Source organism: Crotalus tigris, unplaced genomic scaffold (assembly GCF_016545835.1).
Source record: "Crotalus tigris isolate CLP2741 ecotype Arizona unplaced genomic scaffold, ASM1654583v1 scf7180000017666.379230911805:20528666, whole genome shotgun sequence".
Taxonomy (NCBI): domain Eukaryota; kingdom Metazoa; phylum Chordata; class Lepidosauria; order Squamata; family Viperidae; genus Crotalus; species Crotalus tigris.
The window spans coordinates 11,195,499-11,215,108 of record NW_024096552.1 but is presented as its reverse complement, the minus strand read 5'-3'; the positions used below and the strand labels follow the sequence as shown (position 1 = coordinate 11,215,108).

The window sequence follows — 19,610 nt, the reverse complement described above, 5'->3', positions numbered from 1 at the left end:
AAGAGAAAGAGCTGGAGAAGATAACAAAATACAAAGACCTACAAATAGAAATAGAAAGACTGTGGCACAAGCAAGCAAGGGTAGTACCAATAGTCATAGGCGCCTTGAGTGCAATCCCAAAACAACTGGAGCACCACTTGAACACCATTGGCATTGACAAATTCGCTATTAGTCAATTGCAAAAGGTGGCCTTACTAGGAACTGCTTCCATCCTGCGACGATACCTGTAATACCATCAAACATCCACATCTGCCTATCCCAGGCCCTGGGTAAGGACTTGATAGGTAGACAAAATGCCAAATCCAGTCTGAACATCTGGCCGACTATGCGATGATCAATAATAATAATAATAAAGTGGGAAGGGACCTTGGAGATCATCAAGTCCAACCCCCTTCTCAGGCAGGTAACCCTATACCATTTTGGACAAATGGCTGTCCAGTTTCTTCTTAAAAACTTCCAGTGTTGGAACATTACCACTTCTGGAGCCAGGTTGTTCCACTAGTTAATTGTTCTAACTGTCAGGAAGTTTCTCCTTAGCTCTAGGTTGCTTCTCTCCTTGATTAGTTTCCATCCGTTGCTTCTTGTCCTGCCTTCAGGCGCTTTGGAAAATAGCTTGATGCTGTGAGTTGGGTGGCATATATATTTATTTTTTAAAAAAACATATATAATATATATAATAGTATGCCACTCAAAATTATTGTCCATTTTATAGATAGAAGAGATTATTCTAGACATTTAGAGTGCATATAGATATACCAACTCTGAAGACTATGATCAGTACTAACTGGGCTTTGAAATCTCTGGTGTGGTTTCTGTTTATTGTTCCACCATGGATTGCATACCACTCCCAACAACCCTCACCCCAGGGAACTGCAATAAACATTGTTTTAGAAAGCAGATATACTATTTATAGCAACCTTGTAAGAACCTATAAAAGCTTAAAATAGAAAGCCTGATATGTTTACCCTCGTAGGCTAATATTCTATGGAAATGGATGTGCTCATGGCCAAGTATAATAATTATTACATTCAAATCTGTTCTCTAGCAGAGAAATAGGCAACTGAAAACAAAGGAATTCAGGGAAAAAAAATAACAGTATGAAATATAGCACAACTGCATTTTCACACAAGAAGCAGTTTCTAAAATTAGATTATGCAAATTTGGTTAACCCTAGGGCTGGAATTAATGTGAGCAAAATTTGAACATAGCCTGTCATAATCTAGAAATATAATAACTGGAACATGAAGATAATTTATGCTTCTGCATTATGTAATGTATTACTTTTGTTTTTTCCAGACTGTAAATAAGTTATAATTGTATTTTTTTTTACGTGAAAATTGTTGTCTCTCCTTCTCATCCAGGTCCTGTACTCCACAGCAAAGGAAATTTACAGGGAGTCATCCCTGTGGGTAAGTACAATTTTAGCTTTCCATCTTCATAAATATTTGATGCGATATGGCATTATGAGAAATTGAGGAAGTAGTAGTTATTGAATGTGGGATGAAATGCTTATTGTTACTGCAAAAATGTCTTTCATAATATGTACATTCCAAAGACTAAATACCCTAACATTGTGGTAGATAATATATACCGTAGAGCATGTCTCACATTTTCTATTTCTACATGTATACTGTAATAGTTAAAATGTCCTGCAATATCAAAAAACAACCTCTATGTCCAAATAAAAGATTTAAATAAACAAATACATTTCCTCTATACAACTTGTTCTAATTTATGAATGAGAGACATGTAGGTATGAATTAAAAATGAATTCCAAAACAATATTCTGAAGAGTTTACATCCTAAATGATATTTTGCAACTGTTGAGATTGTAAACTATCTGTTTTTTGCTCATAATTTTGTTTGCAAATCTTGTGCATATAAATGTCAAGCACATAAACCTAATTAACTTTTCTGGATTTGAAACATTCTAGTCAATTCATATTAACATATCAGCAACTTCACAATTTAAACTTCTGTTTCTGCTACAGGCTTTTTTTTTTTGAGCATATTAATAGAGCTCCTCTATTGCTAGGATCATATCCGGGTGTTTAAAAAGTGTTAAGAAGATAAAAACCTCTAATTGGTGCAATTCTGTATCTCATTGTTTTTCTTACAAAGAACAATTGCTGATAATTTATTTATTTTTGTATTCTTTTGTTTTAAGAAATTGTATAGATTGTATGTCTCTATATTTTACCTATTTTTAAAGGGTGCTAACTTTATTTTGTCTACATCTGGCCCTAAAATTCTCTGAGCCAATTAAAAATGTTTAAAATCAGATCAACAATGGCTGACTTTCATTGATCTCTAAACAATATTATTAGCAATACACAGCACTGCATGGGCAATTAAAAGTGTTATGTGCTCCTGGCTACTTTCCTTCGTGACCAGAGGCAAGCTCGCCTGACCAATAACCAGCCAAGACACAGTGAAGGCCTTTTGTTTCATTTATTGCAATAAGCGGGGAGAGAAGCTATCAAAGCTTGGTTCTCTCCAAAGTTTTAACCCAAAATATCTCCTTCTTTTATTCATCCCTATCACCGGCCGCTACATCCCTCCTCTTTCTCCGTTGGCTGAGGTAGTATGAGGTTACACTCTTTCCGACCACCTATACACATTTCCTGATAACATATTAAATCATATTCACATATACAATAAAAATAAGAAAAAATAGACATTTAAATGGTTATTTTAAACTCAGTAGATATTTATGTCCCCATTTTAAACAATAAGTTCTTTTCCTGCTTTTCAATTCAGTGTGCCTTTCCTCTTATCTTATTCAGCTTATTTTCCTATTCTCCAACCTGTCTTTTCCTGGCTAGCCATTTCCTTTTACAAACTATATATATTTTTATGGCTTCTCTTCTTCCTTTCTCAGACCCAACTATTTTTGCCTACATATTTCCTTTACATCCTTTCTTTGTTAACCTTTCCTCTTTCCCCCCATAGCTTCTCTACTCAGTATATTTCCACTGCAGCAAATTCAATTTTAAATTTCTCTTTCAATATTAAATTTTGAAGATCTTTCATTTACTTCTATCAAAAGTGACAACATCACTGTTGATAGCAGAAATGTGACACAGGCTTTAATCTTTTGGTCTGCTGAAAGAGGTCTTTTGTCTGTTTCAATTTGCTTTTACATAGCCACAGCATGTAGGCTCAGGACATTGCAAGGTTCCCGGGCAATTGCAAAAGCTGCCCAGGACCAGACTGAGTGGTACCAGCCTGGCGCACATGTGCGAGGCACAAAAGCACGCCATTAATTGTTGCTGTTTTGCTCAGGGATCTGGACGCTAAATAAGGAGGCCTGCGAGCCAAGTTCTGTTGTTGGAGTGAGCAGAAGGAGAAATAAAGAGCTATTGATTCAACCATGTGTGACCTTCATTCGCCATTAAACGAAGGACTTAACACTGGCAACGAAGGTGGGATGCTTACAAGCTTAAAAGTAGGTAAGCATCCCACCTTCTTCAGGACTCCTCAGGTAAGCTGTAAGACTTACCTGAGGAGTCCTGAAGAAGGCAAGACGGCATTAAACTCAGTGTTCTAGCCTGCCAGCACAGCATCGCTGGAGGTAAGCTTGGCTGATCGACTCCTTCCCAAAGAAGCGAGGACAGCAAAGATAGGTCATTTATCTGAATTTGATGTTCACACTCAGAGAGATGGGAGTCCTACGTTGCTAGGGTAGAGAACTACTTCAGGGTAGACCAGGTCAGAGAAGACGGCTTGAAGGCTGCAACCCTGTTGTGTGTCTATGGTCAGGACGCATTTGAAATTGCGGAAAATCTGGCAGCCCCTGCTCCTCTGGAGTCTGTAACGTATACAGACCTAAAGAAGCTATTGAAAGAACATTTCCAGCCCAGGTTGTCTGTTATTGCGTGGAGACATACATTTGAATAGAGGGACCAGAGGGCAGGCGAATCGGCTAAAGAGTTTATTGCGGCCTTAAGGAGAGCAGCCAGACCGTGTGAGTTCAAAGATCTGGAAGAAAGGTTGAGAGACCGTTTTGTATGTGGTTTAAGGAACAGGGACTTACAGCAGAAGATCTTTGCAAAGGAAGATATTTCGTTCCAAGATGCTCTGCAAGAGGTTACAGCAGAGGAAGCAGCAAGTGGAGCAGTAAAAAATATGTGGCCCACCAGAAGCTCTCCAGAGACCGTTGCCGTACACCAGGAGAGTGTGCAAGAAGAATCAGAAGAAGTTCCTGAAGATGAGGTGAATAAGCTTTACCAGGCAGCCGGAAGGAGAGAGAAGGAACACACAGAAAAGGCTTCAGCAGTTCCACAATGTTTTGGGTGCGGAGGACACCACAAAAGAGCAGACTGCCGGTTCCGTTTCGCCAATTGCAGGGCCTGTGGCAAGCAAGGCCACATCGCAGCCATCTGTTTGGGTCGTTAGAAGGTACAACCTAGAGAAGAATTGCTTCTGAAAGGTACCAGGGTCCCCAGCCAAAATAGGGTGGGTTTCTGTGCAACACACAGAAGTATTCTAAGGTCGGGCATACATAAACCCCTAAAGAAGAAGCTGTCCCTTAAAGTTAAGTTGTATGAGGTTCCCTTATCCATGGAATTGGACACTGGGTCCGCTCTCTCCATAATTTCCCTCAACACATTCAAAAAGATTTGCAGCAGCAGTGGCCTTCATGTGAAACTCAGGCCATCCACTATGATACTTACAGACTTTCAGAATTCTAAGGTGTGTATTAAGGGGGAGGCCACCCTTAAGGTACAGTACAAGGATTTTGAGGGTCCCTTAGATGTATTGGTTGTTGGGGGAGAATGTACGAGTCTTACTGGACTCGATTGGCTTGAGGCTCTGGGAATCCAGGTCACGGAGCTGCACCATTTGCAAACGTCTAGTCTTGCTGAAGTCTGCAGGGAATTTGCAGATGTGTTTAGCTCTGAGCTTGGATCCTACAAGGGGCCTCCAGTTTCATTACGATTAGATCTATCCATAGCACCCATTAGGGTTAAGCCTAGGAGAGTTCCATTTGCACTCAAAAACAAGATTGATGCTGAACTGAACAAATTGCTCCAGTAGGGCATTTTAGAGCCTGTAGATTCTAGTCCTTGGGAAACCCCCATAGTAACGCCTCTAAAGGCTAATAGGGACATACGTATCTGTGCAGACTACAAGTGCACACTAAACAAGGCACTGCAGCAACATGCTTATCCAGTACCTGTAGTAAGTCACATTCTGGCTTCCCTAAAGGGAGGGAGCATTTTTGCAAAGCTAGATCTGGCACAGGCATATCAACAATTACCTGTTGATGAAGCTGCTGCTGAGGCACAGACCATTGTAATGCATAGGGATGCATTCAAGGTCAAGAGACTGCAATTTTGGGTAAATGTAGCCCCTGGCATATTCCAAAGTGTCATGGAGAACACACTTAGGGGTATCCCTGGAGTCTATCCATATTTTGATGATGTCCTCATTGCAGGGGAATCACCTCAAAACTTGGCTGAGAGATTAAGGGCTGTCTTGCTTCGTTTTAGGGAAGCAGGCCTTAAGTTAAAAAAGGACAAATGTAAGATAGGAGTCAATTCTACTGACTTTCTGGGATTCAGGATAGATGCTCAAGGCATCCACCCTTCTGAAGCTAAATTAAAGGCCATTCAGCAGGCCCCAAGTCCTAAGTCTAAAGGGGAGCTACAAGCCTTTTGGGGGCTACTAAACTTTTACCATGCATTTCTGCCAAATAAAGCTGCTATAGCTGAGCCCTTGCACAGGCTCTTAGACAAACAAGCCTGTTGGCAGTGGAGTAAAATCCATGAAAAAAGTTTCAATGAGGTTAAAGCATTGCTCACTTCCAATGCTGTATTAGCTCACTTCAATGAGCAACTCCCTGTTTGCATTGCCTGCGATGCTTCCCCATATGGAATGGGGGCAATTCTTAGCCATCTGTTGGCTGATGGGACACAGGTCCCTGTAGCTTATTATTCCAGAACCCTGTCTTCTGCTGAGTGAAATTACGTTCAGATTGACAGGGAAGTGCTAGCCATTGTGGCTGGCATTAAGAGTTTCTTGATTTCACATACGGCCGCCATTTCACGGTCTACACTGACCATAAGCCTCTGCTAGGGTTGTTCACCACGACCAAACAGACTCCACATATTCTTTCTCCTCGTATGCTGCATTGGTCCATCTTCTTGTCAGCATATGACTTTTCATTAATTCACAAACTGGGAAAGGAAATGGGTCATGCTGATGCTCTGAGTAGATTACCCCTGCCAACACTGGAGCCTGCTCCTGCTCCAGCCATTAATATTCTTTCCATTCAAGAGCTGCCTGAGTCTCCCCTCAATGCTAGGGATGTGGCTGCAGAAACTGCCACTGACCATACGTTTACATATGTACTGTCATGGGGGTTGTCAGGATGGCCTGACAGATGCCCCGATACTGAGTTCCAGAATTTCTGGCAAAGGAGACATGAGTTGTCCACTTCAAGGGATGCTTGTTATAGGGTACTAAGGTAGTAATCCTAGCCTCATTGAGGACTAGAGTCCTGCAATCTCTACATGAGGGACACCCTGGCATAGTCAGGATGAACACGCTTGCACGCAGCCATTTGTGATGGCCTGGCCTCGATAAAGCCATCGAGGATCAGGTGCATGGGTGCCATGTGTGCCAACAGTCTCGGCCTGAAATGCCTCAGGCCCTAGTTCATAAGTGGGAGGAAACTCAAACCCCATGGTCCAGGGTACATATAGTTTACGCTGGGCCCTTTAGGGGGCAATTCTTCTTGGTTGTTGTTGATAGCTATTCTAAGTGGTTTGAGGTTGTTCCTGTGTCCTCCACTACTCCTGCCAAGACTATCCAGGTGCTGAGAGGTATTTTTGCAGCCCATGGCCTTCCAGATGTTCTTGTTTCAGACAATGTCCTCAATTCACCTCTTCTGAGTTCCAGGTTTTTCTCCAGACCAACATGATCCGCCATGCAACTTCTGCTCCTTTCCACCCATCCTCCAATGGAATGGTGGAGCGTATGGTGCGCACCACCAAGGATGCCCTCAAGAGACTGACTTACGGTGACTGGCATCACAGGTTAGCAGACTTTCTTCTTGCACATCGCACCACACCTTGCACATCCACCGGGAAGAGTCCCATTGAGCTCCGCTGGAGTTGCCAGCTCATTACTAAGCTGGACATACTGTATCCTGAGCGGGTGATGTCTCAGGTGCCACATCCATGAGCACCAAGGTGCCTTCACGTGGGTGATCCGGTCTGGACTCAGAACTACAGGCCTGGTCATCTCTGGGTACCAGCTGTGGTCTGCAAGGTCTCGGGACCCTTGTCCTATGAAGTGTCCCTGGCTGACAGCTGCATCATTCGGTGGCACATAGATCAGCTGCGTGCAAGGCTGGACTCTCACCCTTCCGTTCCTGACTCTGCTCTGGGGGGGGGAGAGGAAGGTTATAATGTGCATTCTGGAGATCAATGTCAGCAGTCATTAATGGCTGCTGAGGAGACCACACACCTGCTACACCGGTCACGTCCGAGACTGGTCGCGGGTTCAAGGACATAGGTTCCCAGGAGCCATCCAGAATAGTCATGGAATCCCCAGCAGTTGCACTTTCTCAACTCAGAAGATTGGGAAAGTGCAACTGCTCTCACAGAGCCTGGGGAGAGTTCTGGCATTTCTGCCAGTACACCCTATCAAGGGTCACCTGTAAAACGTGCACAACAGTCCTGGTCTAACGAGTCCATCAGATGGGCCGGTAGGCCAGGCGCCCTTAAGGTGAAGTCCTGGTCTGTTCAGTCAGACAGGGGAGCTGTCAGGCCAGGCACCCTCCCTAACCTTGCATAGGTCCCAACGGGCTAAACCCCCTCCTAAACACCTAGACGAATATGTGAGGTTCTTGTCAGCATAAGGAGAGTACAAGTCTATGGTGAGGAGATGGAACCTATGGGGTAGCACTAGAACACGCGAAGTACACATTAGAGAGTGGCAAAACAATGTTGTAGTGGAGTAGAGTGTATGTAAGAGGGAAGAATATTTTTTTAATGATTATTTATATTCTTGCATTGACTGTAATTAAGCAAGTACTGTGTGTGTGTTCTAACTAAGAGGGAAGGAGTGTTGTGTCCTGAGCCTGCAAATGCAGGCTCGGGACATTGCAAGGTTCCCAGGCAATTGCAAAAGCTGCCCGGACCAGATTGAGTGGCACCAGCTTTGTGCGTATGCGGAGGTACGAAAGCGCGCCATTAATTGTTGCTGTTTTGCCCAGGGATCTGGACACTAAATAAGGAGGCCTGCAAGCCTCGTTCTGTTGTTGGAGTGAGCAGAAGGAGAAATAAAGAGCTATTGATTCAACCATGTGTGACCTTCATTCGCCATCAAATGAAGGACTTAACAATTACCTAGACTGATCTTGAAAAAAGCTGAGTTGGATCAGATCTAGTAAACACATGGATACAGTTGGAGATGGCCAGAAAATCCCACAGCACTATGTAACTGGGTAATCAAGGAAACCTCCTAGATTAGAAGATGGCTCTGGTAAACCACATTGGTACTGTTGGTAAGAAAACTTCACAAGGAGTCAAGCATGAATAGAAAAAGGGTTTATTACCACCAATATCTAATTTAGCATATCACATTTTCTGAGCATTCTCCTTGATTTTACTTATGCAAATAAGCACTCCATTTTATCTAAAACTCTTATTAATAAAATGCTTTGGCTATATCATAAGACAATGATGGCAAACCTTTTAGAGACCGAGTGCCCAGACTGCAACCCAAACTCCATTTATTTATCATCGGGTGCTGGATGGGCTTGGCCTACTGGGTGGGTATGGCTGGCATGGGCATGGCCTACTGGGTGGGCATGGCCAGCTCAACATCACTCATGTCAGGGGCACTTGTGCAGGCCTGGCCAGACCTGGGGCGGATCTTAGGGTCTCCGGCGGAGGGGGGAGACTGGGGCAAGCATATGGTCCACTGGAGGAGCCTCACTGAGCTTCAGGCCATGTAGTGGCACGGACTGCCTGGGCAGTGGAGGTCAAGCGCCCAGCCTGACCCTTGAGCTCCCACAGCACCAGGACCCCACAGCCCTGCCTAGCCTAGCTGCGCTTCCCGAGGGGGTGCCTAGCTGCATTTACTTCCTCCTCAAGGGTACTGCTTCTCTGCTTGCTCTCCTTGGCCAGGTATCTCATGGTGGGTGCAGGAGGGCAAAGTGCGTGGGCCAGAGGGAGGCCCACTCCCTCTCCATGCAAGGAGACCTGGCTTTGTAACCAAAGCATCCTCAGCAATAGGATGGGAGACCACCAGTGGATGGTGAAAGGGCAACAGGGCTGCTGGTGGCCAAGTGCTAAGGCAGAAATTCCCTCAGACCCTCCCTCCCTCTTATTCCAATCTCCTTCCTTCCTTCCTTCCTTCCTCCCTCCCTCCCTCTTCCTTCCTTTTCATTCCCATCTCCTTCCTTCTTTCCTTCCCTTTCTTCCTGTTTCCCTCCCCTCCTTCCTTCCTTCCATCCCTCCCTCCCTCCCTCTCTCTGTGCCCAGGAAGGGATGAGGGGAGGGGGAGAGGTTGGCAGCACTTCCCTCAAAGAGTAAAAGAGTTGGAAGAAACCTTTGAGGTCTTTAGTCCAAGTCCCTGCTCAAGCCGGGGACCTATACCATTTCAGAGAATGGAGCATCCACAACTTCTGAAGGCAAACCTTTTCACTGGTTAGTTGTTTTCACAAGTCCTTAGTTCTAGGCTGGTTTTCTTCTTGATTAGTTTCCATCTATTATTGCCTTCTGATGCTTTGGAAAATAGGTTGACCCCTTCTTCTCTGTGATAGCCATCAAATATTAGAACATTGCTATCATGTCACCTTGAGCTTAAGTGGACCCCAGAAGATGGTAGAGGACAGGAAGGCCTGGAGGAATGTTATCCATGGGGTCGCGATGGGTCAGACATGACTTCACAACTAACAACAACAACAATCATGTCACCACCCCTAGTCCTTTTCACTAAGCTAGACACACCCAATTCCCACAAACACTTGTCATATGTTTTAGCCTCCAGCCCCCTAATCATCTATGTTTACCATCCATTTAGACCAGGTGGTCCCCCTGGTTTGGTTTATAGAACAGTGGCCATGAGCAGAGCCGTCTCAGAGATAGCATCCCAATTATAGAACTTTCTTCCAAGTTTAGAGGCAATTCCAAACACTGTTCAGCCAATACCACATTTTATGGTCAAACAGCACTAAGTAAATTACTACTAATATTTTCTTTCTTAAAATACACACTTTTAATTAAACACTTTTATTATTGTTTTAAGCAGTGCTGGTGATGCTCTTCAATAACTGTCTTTGGGAATTTTTTTGTAAACGACTCTGGATTTCTCAGAAACATTTAATTTTGAATTAGATGTTGTTTTAATAAATTAGGCAGAAGAAACAAATGTTTAAATACATCTAAATCTCACAAACCTACTGCCTCCTAGGCGCATACTGCAGAGAAAATAAGGCATTGCATTTCTAGCCAGCATAACCACAGGATTATGGGAACTGTGGTCCATGACACTCAAAAGACATTAGTTTGGATAAGGCTGGATTAAATTATAAAAGAGCAGATGAGAGGAAGTAGAAGCAAGAAACACTTTCCATGTCTCCGACAAAATAATTGGGGGAGGGGAGAAGTTGACTTGGCCTTTTAATTTCAACTTATGCCAATTCCTCTTAATTTCCCATTCAATCTAAAGAGTTCTATGCTTTTAGGGAGGGGAGGTGGCAAGAATAGACCACAAAGCCAATCTGTGAGTTTGCTCTCTCACCTGCCTGCACACCACCTCCCTGACACAGCATGTGTGTGTGTGTGTGTGTGTGTGTGTGTGTGTGTGTGTGAGAGAGAGAGAGAGAGAGAGAGAGAGAGAAAGAGAGAGACAGAGAGAGAGATCCCCTTTTTGTAAGTTTGCTTACTTTGCAATGCTTTCCTTTCCCTACATTTTTGCTTCCCTGCTGGCTCAATCTCTCTCTCCCTCTCTCCCTCACACACAAAAACTCTTCCTGCTTTCTCCCCCTTTTCCTTCAGCTGCACCTGAGTGGAGTGGGAGGAGGTTAAAAAAAGAGAGAAGGGGGGACTTCCGATTCCAGTTCGTGGTGACTCCAGTCGTGTTTCGAGACTCATCTCCACTCCGGCTGTGTTTTCTTTGCTGGTAGACCCCCCAGTGGGTCGAAAGTCACCCTGGAGGGGTGACCACCAAGGAGGAGGCATGCTGGTGACTGCAGGAGGGCGGCCCCAGCTATCTCCTTAGGGCCGATGGAGCAAAGATTGCCCTGTAAGATGGCTGATTACCCTTCTGCACCAGTCGAAAGTCATAGGTACATCTAAGCGTGAAAGACGCACTGCGGATGATCCGGGTGAGACCCCTCCTGCTCCTCTCTTCATCCTATTTTGTCTTTTTTTGCCTGTAAAAGTTTTGTTGGAATTATTTCCCTGTCTTGAAAAAGCAGCATTTGTTTGTGTGGGAAGAAAGGTGCTGAACAAAAGGATAGAATAAATAATTTTAATGATTACATTTCATTTTTATCTACTTTGGGGTACAGAAAAAACTCTGTTTTAGAGCTGTACTATTATTTTATACTGGAAGATTTTTTTCCACCTTTTTCTTTAAAATACAGAAAAAAGGAAAAGAAAAAAATGGTGTCTGGGAAAGATTTTTTAATCTGCTGAGGACATCTAGTGGCGAAAAGTTGCAACTGCTGGTTAGTGTTTGGAGATGAGGTGGATTTGACTTTCAAACTATTCTTGAAGAGAAAAGATAACCTGATGCAACTGTGGGAATTGTGGGGGTGGATATTGGTTAACTTTTATTAAATACAGCCTCCACTAAAAGAAAAAAGGGATTCTCTTCAACTGCTATTAAAATGGAGAAACCTCATTCACAATTAAACTGTAAACTTATATTGGAAAAGATTTATGAGGCTACTGAAGAAATATGTGCTAAAATGAAAGAGATTACTACAGAATTAAGAGCCAGAAGCCTTACTCCAAATGCTCAAATTGACTTTCAGACTGCACCTGATTTTGATTTCTATAAATCAAAATACACCAGAGGAGGAATCAATTGAGATTAAAGAGGAATTTATTTTATCTTACGAGCACTTCATCTATATCTTTGAGGATCAGAAGAATCAAAGACTGAGATTTGAACTTTTAAAGCACCGAGGCTTTAAGGACAAGAGAAATAGATGCCTAATGCAGAGGATGGGATGCTGTTTACTGACTCAAATGACATTACAAGCAACAGAAGGAGATCTATCAGCTGAAAGGGAAGCTTTGTTATGGAAACCTTCTTGGCACAAAAAGAAGGCTAGAATAAGACTGAAAAGAGAAACTTAAAAGTATATGTAATGGATTAAATGCACTGTAGAACTATGGACTGATTTAAGGATTAAGGTTTAAAGTTAGAAGTAAGAGGAAAAATGGGTGATTATTAGAATATATATTTTAAATAGACTAAGAATGTATTTTTTAGAATAATAAATTTATTTCCATGAAAACTATTATGTAATGGAATGAAGAAAATAGATCTAATTGACTCAACAATTAATTGAACATGTTAAATTAGTAAGATGATATTTTTGTGTGATAATATGGGTGTTTTTAGGCATGATAATTACTTGGATGAAATTTGAATTTTACCTAACAGACTGAAATGATTTAAGATTAGATATTATTTTGCTAGGTTAAAGAGATTGATTGATTGATGGACTTTATATGTATAGGGTAGACTAATATTTTATTTTAATCAGGATACATAGTGTGTAGTGGAAAAAGAAATAAATAAGACTTGTGATAAAATTAAGGATTTAAGAGATCAGAACTAGAATATATCTGGAAAGGATACCTGAAGTGATAATGTGTTTATTTAAGGTTAAAGTTGACTATGGTAACTGTAAATTTATAAGGCTTAAAAACAGATTTACAATTTATAGAAATTTAATCTAGAAATGGATTATTTTAAATATATTATCTTATTTGAGGGAAATAGAGAGGGAATATCTAATGTATTGATTTGAGTTATTTATGTATGGTTTTATTTTTGGATGTTTGATTACCCCAGCATCACGGTGTGTCTCAAGCACTTTGTTCTAAGAAACAAAAAACTAATAAAATATGTTTTTAAAAAAAAGAAAAGGGAGGAAGAAAGGGGGAAGCTCCCTTTTTTTGTAACACCTCAGCTTCCTCCACCTCCTCTTCCCCCCCCCCGGCTCTCTCTCTCTCTCTCTCTCTCTCTCTCTCTCTCTCTCTCTCTCCATGTGCAAGGAAACAAAGGAAGTTTTTTTGGGAGAAAAAAGGTTAATCAATCAATTCCAACTTCGCGATCTTTCATGAGAAGTTGGAATTGATTGATTGACCTTTTTTCCCCCGAAAAATTTCCTTTGTTTCCTTGCACATGGCAATGGCAGTGGATCGCGAAGGAGAAATGTCACGGGGTTGAGAGTCAGGTAAGGAAAGAAAGGCAATTTCTGGGGGGAGCGAGGATTTCTTTCCATACCTGCCCCACTTGTTCCAAGGCCGCTTTCGCTCAGACGTGTTGCTCTTGCCAATGGCTTGACTGCCCACTTCAGCACCCTCTCTCCCTGAGCATCTGGCACTTCACCTGCTGCTTTGGTGGCTGTATAGGCCAGTGATGGCAAACCTTTTAGAGACCGAGTGCCCAAAAACTGGCCCCACCCCTGCCCCTGCCTCGCCCCCACCCCGTCCCCCACCCCGCTGCCTGCAGGACCACTCACCACTTCTAGGGCTCACTGCAGATTGCCCAGGCAGCCCAGCAGTGTCATGGCAGCCACGCCCTCTGCCCACACCCCACAGCATCAACTGTGCGGGATGGGGTGTGAGGGCAGAATCTTATCTATGCTGCCTGACTGCCAGGTCCTTAGCTGCACTGCTCTTTGTGGGCCACGCTCAGGGGTGACTCTCCTCCAGGGGGGCTGCTGGTGAGGAGGGGGTCGTGGCGGGAGGCGAAATTGGGGCAATGGCACGTGTGCCCACAGAGAGGGCTCCGAGTGCCACCTCTGGCACATGTGCCATAGGTTCGCCACCACTGGTGTAGGCAGAGTTGCGAAGTTCTGACAAAGAAAACTTTGCAGCTCTGCCTACAGAGTCACCAAAGCAGCAGGTGCCAAAGAGCCCACTTCAGCACCCTCACTTCCCGAGCCTCCGGTGCTTCACCTGCTGCTTTGGTTGGCCTGCTGGCCCTCACCTCAATGCCCTGCCCAACACTGCCCAGCATGGTCACCCGGGGCTGCAGGGGCTGGCATGGCATGGGAAGGGCACGCACCACACCCTCTCGCCCACATGCAGGGTAAGGTTGCCACGCCCACCCCCACCCAGATGCATTTGCCTCCCCCAAGTGGTTTTTTTTTTTACTAACCTGCCTTTCAGCTGCATTCCATTTCTCCATTTGCTTCTCAGCATTCGCTGTGTGTTTGTGGGACTATTGGTTAAAAAAAAAAAGTTCCATCAGAATTTCTAACTTCTCACGAGATCTCAAGAAGTAAGAAAGTCTGATGAAACTTTTTTTATCGATAGTCCCACAAACACAGCAAAGGCTGAGAAGCAAATGGAGAAACGGAATGCAGCTGGGGGAGGCAATGTTATCTGGGCGGGAGCAGGCGCAGCAACCTTACCCTGCATGGTCTCAGCAAGTGGCAGGGGGAGGGAAGCAACTGGTCTACCACCATGCTAGCACTGCCACATTGCTTCTCCACCCCATGCACAGGCCCTGCCCCCTCACATGGAACATCCTGCTCCCACCACTCCACTCCATCCCCATGCAGCACCTTCTTTCCAGCTCCAACACATCACTTCCCCCCCCCCCGCTGTGTGGGACTAAAAATAAAGTTCAATCAACCAATTCCAACTTTGCGAGATCTTTTCTTTCCCGCAAGAAGTTGAAATTGATTGATTGAACTTTTTTTCTTTTTTTTTTTGCACATGGAGACCTAAAGCGAAAAGGTTTTATAAAACCCAGCTTAAAAAGTCACTTGCTCGGGGAGATTTTGATGCAGGTTGCTCATGGACGGGACTGAAGGCCTAGGACTGGGGCACTGGCACGCGTGCCCACAGAGAGGGTTCTGTGTGCCACCTGTGGCATGCATGCCATAGGTTTGCCACCATAGTCATAAGATATCACTAATGAATGTCCCACACACTTCTTCACGAGAAACAAAGCAATCGACAGAGGTGAGAAATGAGTCAATGACTTGAAAGTAGGTGTTATAAAGAAGGAGAAATAAAAAGACAAGAGACAAGCTGCAGAAAAGCAAGAAAAGCTATAAAAAAAGCATTGTCTATATTCGGGACAGGCTGACAATTCTGCTTCTTTAGCAGTTTTTCAAGAGTTATTGATGAAATACATGACATACCTCAGCCCTTAAACTATTGTCCAGACCAGAATATGCCTAAGCCAGAAATCTCAGTCACTCCATTCTAGTTTTACTGCTACCGGTATTAGGCCAATCCTAACAGGAAATCAAGTGAAATGTGTTATCCTAAATAATTTAGCTGAAACTTGTGACAGGAAGGATCTTTTTTTTTTTATTTCTCAGGAGTCCTTCATGTTTTTTCTTATTAGAAAGATTGCTTTGTAAAGAAAGGAATAGGGCGGCTACAGAGCAGCTGCATTCTCAATTAGATCAAAAGTAAGCTTGCTGGCTGTGTGTTCTCCCAAGAGATAAAAGACAGCTGTGAAAGCTCAAGGAGGACCTTCCTTCAAACAGGTCCTTTTGTCTGGGGGAAGAAAATTAATGGTGTGGGCCACAGAAATTCAATTCTTGGAATTGTACACCCAATACTGACAGAAAATCATTTATGAATTTTACTACTATGTTGAGGGAGGAAGCTGAAATTAGGAAGTTCAATTCTATTCTGCATTACATTAAGAAATTATCTGATGCAAAATATCTTATTCCTTGCCTATGCCTCTAAAATAGATTTTGCTAAAACAGATAAGGAAAAAATGTTGCTGGACTGCACACTTTGTTGATTGTATGCCAAGTTCCTCTTTTATGAAAGCTAAAAAAGGGAGAAATTATGTGCATGTTTCTTAGGTCAGATTTTCATCAAACATTTTAGGTATATTTTTTGGAGTGCTCATCAATTAATTTACTTGTGAATATCTTCAAGACTGAGTTGTTGGCTTATTCTTATTTGCCAATAAGGATGTTATATCCCAAATATATGTGTATACCTCAATGTCATATGTGCAAGATACTTTTGGCCTTTATGTCTAGTACTTGAAAAAAAATGAAGTGTAAAGGTAGCTGTGAAACTATATTACCCACAGCACCTAATACTGGTCATTTTCATAATCACTGTAGTGTTGGTAACCAAGAACAGAGTCTCAAAAAGATAGATGTTTATCTCACTTTGTTTTATCTCACTATATGCAGATAGATGGGATTTAGTCTATGCTTTTGACAATGTTGAAATTTCATGTGTATGTTTAAAGTATATATGAAAATCTGGGTTATTATTATATACAGAAATAATGTAAACAGTATAATGCTGTGATGGATTAGAATGTAAAGAGAGGGCTTATACATTGCAGAAAGTCATCTCTTCAACCTTTCTTTCCAGAATCTGTTTTAAGCAAAATCACTATTCAATTCAAGTTTTAAAAACATCATGATAAGCTAATAACTATTTTGCTGACTAATCTTTGATGTAGACAAACAAAACACAACATATTTTCACAAAATGTTTGCTAAATCTCTATCTCTTTCTCGTTTCTCCATTTCCCTTCCTCTCCATTTCTTTCTCTTCTCATGGTGTCTATCGATATTCAGTGATATTTTGAAAAATAAGGCCATTATCCTATTTAGCTTCCCTTAGGGGAAGGAAGTTTCAGTTACTGAAGCTACTTCAGTTATTGGAAAATGCAAAATGTTTTTTCCAAATCTAAATTCATAGAGCACCCATCTTCTAATAGGTATGCACTTCTGCAAAAACATATGAGAAATGAATAATGTCCTCCATAGCCGTGTATAGGAAAATATGGAATTGAAAGAATTTTTCTTGGTTGAAACATTAATGCAAAACTTTACATTCGTATGTAATGAATTCATATGTAGTAGTAAATCATGATTTTATCTTTTTTCTAACCCACAATTGACTGTGTTCACATATTTGCACTGACAAATCATGGTGCCACTCATACAATATATGTCTAAACAAAATCACACTAAACATATTATGGTATAATGTATAAAATGTGAATTCCACTTATATCCTTCATATGTCAGAAACAATTGTTCATGCATAAAGTACCAAAAAGCAGGAGATCTAAGTAATGATACCAATTTTAAAGCCCCAAATTTTGCTGGGGACAAAATTCTGGTCATAGCACTTAATTTTTTTATTAAGTCCTGACATCATATTCTGAGATTAGAAGGGGTATTCTACAGATGAAAGAAATATGAGTCTCTCTTGTCTCTGTTACTCACACATTTTGCAGCTCTTACCTGTGGACCAAACAGCAGGACCTTGGGTATTAACTGAAAATATCCAGGCATGCAGCAGTTTTCGTTAATGCTGTTTTACAGATTAACTCAAATGAAGCTTTAAGGAGGAGAAGGTTGGTTTTCTCAGAAAAAAAAACACAGCTGACAGGCACTTTAAAGATGAAACACCTTTATTTACCAAAAAACATTCCTATCTGCCTTGTAAAAAAGCAAAAAAACTAATATAAAATGGAAATAATAGGTAGAGTTTTGCATCACCTACATGATAATTTAGCCAAACCTCTGCAGCATTTTCCCTGTAATGTTATGAAATGTTTTTGTAAAAGATCTACCGTTAAGTCATCCTAAAGTCAATAAGCATGGGATGAAACAAAAAAACAAAAACAAAACAGCACCACTTATAAATCATTTATTCTATATCAAGGCTATCAAGTTTAAGCATAAAAAATGGTCCAGGGTATATCATAAATTTGTCCAGGATGCTTGTATTGCCTGTTTTGTGGAAGTAGCTGCTCACACATACATGTGCACACACATCATTCATAATCACATTGAGTCTATCTCTTTCACCTACCTTCAGTAAAGCTCCAGCCTGATTCTTGCCCTATGTCATTAAAACTCTGCATGTAAAACTTCCTGCAAATTCCAAGGGGGAGGGAACCAGGCCCCCTCACGTGATTTGCAATGCATATGCCCTCACTGAGGAGGTAGCAGAAAAGAGATCTCCAAACCTAAGCCCTGAATATCTTGCACTGCTAGACTCAGATTGGGAGTCCTAGGGCTCACTATGTATAATTTAAGAAAATTTAATAACCTGGCTTCCATACTGGCTAACCTCAACTGGACATTACAAACCCGGGTGCACTGAACTAAGAGCTAAGGCAGGAAACAACCTTTGAAAATGGGCAGCCAGTGGTTATGTACTGATGAAGACCATGGCTGGGAAGAATTTTGAAAGGCATGTGCTTCAAAATCTGACTGGAAACTCGAAGTGACAGCCAACATTTAAAAAGAATTGGCATAGAATATTGGACACTATAAATTTCTTTTCCATCTAACAGAACGTTTGCCCTGGCTTTAGACCTTCATGGTTGAACTCTATTAGTGCCTCCCTTTTTTTAACAGTTTAAAGCTTGTTTACCAAGTCACTCTGATCAATTTTAATCTTGTGCCAGTAAAAGTGTGTCACCCACACTATTATGGCACAAAGGGGTGATTTGTGGGAAGTCAGCTCCCCCCCAGAGAAAGAAATATTTTTGGAAATATTTAAAAGGCAGAATATATTTCCCTAAAGGACTTTAAAAGCAGAAACCAACCCCGCCCCCAAGTCTCTCTGTCCCAAACAGAAACCAAGTCTGCAAAATGCAGATGTGATAATCTTGTCAGAAAGATTGGAGTCAGGAAGCTGGGATTAGGAAGAAAGATCCCTAGAATCAACAATTCCTCACATCAAAAATCTAAGAGTCATCAGCCCCAGAGAAGCAGGATTGACCTTTGGGTCATAATAGGATTTACTCACCACCATCAGAATACCAGAAAGACATACTCAGACTCAGGTCAAAGTTCATGCCACAGGAACAACTCCAAACAAAAGGCTCAAGAAGTATAAAAACCTACTCCCTACATGTGCTCTCTCTCTTTTCTTCCAGAGCCATGTTTCTATCTGGCTCTCCTCTTCAATAAACTGCAACCTTCTTTCTAAAGCAGTCATCATGTTGTTTATTCCCAGCTTGGACTGAACCATGATGAAGACTTTTCCTTCAACAGTAGGGATTTTTAAGAAGAGAGGTAAAAAGGAAAGGTTAATAATTTTCCCCCCATTCTTTAAACTTTTTAAATTTAAATTTATTTCAGATACTGCTTTTTGCAAACAAGTAGGCTACTGACATTTTATTTCATTATGAAGTGGCAGAGACTGTCTTTTAGAATCAATTATCAACAGTAAAGAAACAAACAGTTCAGAAATATGCCACCGAGTATTAGTTAGTAGAGCAGCCCTGAAAGTCTTGGAAAAGATATTCAAATGTTGTGATGTATCTATATCTGCAAAGGTAAGAATCATATAAGCCATGGTATTCCCTTTGAGACTTATTAAAGAGAAAGTTGGACTTTGAAGAAGCAGGAAACAAAACTTTGGTGATGGAGAAGATCC

The 19,610-nt window shown here is 41.9% G+C and overlaps 1 protein-coding gene across 9 annotated transcripts in view; it reads left to right on the top strand.

Moving 5' to 3' along the window:
* The first annotated feature begins 1,363 nt into the window (after nt 1-1,363).
* Nucleotides 1,364-19,610, top strand: part of HECW1 (HECT, C2 and WW domain containing E3 ubiquitin protein ligase 1) — a 357,453-nt gene continuing 339,206 nt past the window's right edge. For 4 of the 9 annotated variants that reach the window (XM_039336696.1, XM_039336701.1, XM_039336698.1 and 1 more), the window contains exon 1: nt 1,378-1,409. The gene's annotated coding sequence lies outside the window, so the exon portion shown is untranslated. Of the gene's footprint in view, nt 1,410-19,610 lie in introns of all 9 variants that reach the window. The other 5 variants (XM_039336700.1, XM_039336697.1, XM_039336695.1 and 2 more) reach the window with 3 other exon arrangements.